The sequence below is a fragment of the Aplysia californica genome, unplaced genomic scaffold (genome assembly GCF_000002075.1).
Source record: "Aplysia californica isolate F4 #8 unplaced genomic scaffold, AplCal3.0 scaffold00539, whole genome shotgun sequence".
In the NCBI taxonomy this organism is placed as follows: domain Eukaryota; kingdom Metazoa; phylum Mollusca; class Gastropoda; order Aplysiida; family Aplysiidae; genus Aplysia; species Aplysia californica.
Window position 1 is genome coordinate 298,208 of NW_004797809.1, and position 1,027 is coordinate 299,234.

The following is a 1,027-nucleotide window of genomic DNA, read 5'->3' on the forward strand; positions in this document are numbered from 1 at the left end:
TGTGTGTGTGTTTGTGTGTGTGTGTGTGTGTGTGTATGTGTGTGTGTGTATGTGTATGTGTGTGTGTGTGAGTGTGCGTGTGTGATGAATCACCAAACCAAAAAGCTAGTGCCTAGACAATGAAGATTATCTCATCTTATCATGTCTCTGCATTGCTTTACCGAGACTGCCTATTAATGAAAATAAAATCGAAATGTATAGATTTGACATAAGTCCTGCTCCGACAGGAACGAGCCAAATGGGAAAGTTCGTTTTAAGCCCTTTTCAAGACACAACGTCGGACTGAGCTGAGCCTTAAACCCCCGAACTCACAGTCTATCGATTACTGGAAAATTGAGCTAAACTTGGCTTCGAAAGAGAGGATAATGTGATCGTTTCTCTGTCACTAAAGCAATCAAGATCTTGTAAAACTAAACTACAAGACAAAGTCTAAAACGAAGTCCTCAAGGAATGAGGAAAAGAGGAAGGCAGGGAAGACGTGGGAACGAGATCTTTTGGTGAATCTCGGTAGATAGATGGGGGTACAGTTAGTTTGAGATGGAGAGGATCGCCCAGAACAGAGACAGCTGGAGAACTCATTTTGGCAGACTACCCTGTATCCAGGTAGCAGGTGAAGGTGAGAGAGAAACACACACACACACACACACACACACACACACACACACACACACACACACACTCCAGGAAAAATTCAGAATTTCCTACCAAATGAAAAAAATGTTTACTGTGTCCCGCGCGCTCATATGACTATATGCAGTAGCGAGCGCCATAAAACACTTTCCCCCCAAAAAATGGATAAATAAAGAAATCACAGAAACATAGGCTACTTAGATATTTATTACTATTCTGTCTGCAGTGTGTCGACCTTCTGGTCTTTTTCTCTTTTTCCTATGTCGGTGAGCTGACTACTGAAGAAGGGCGCGTTGCATTTTCAAAATCAAATTCCATTATTCTCTCTCTCAAAGTCCCCCAAAACAATAAATCATCCCCAGACATAACATGGCTCAGGAAACCCATACAAAAGTCA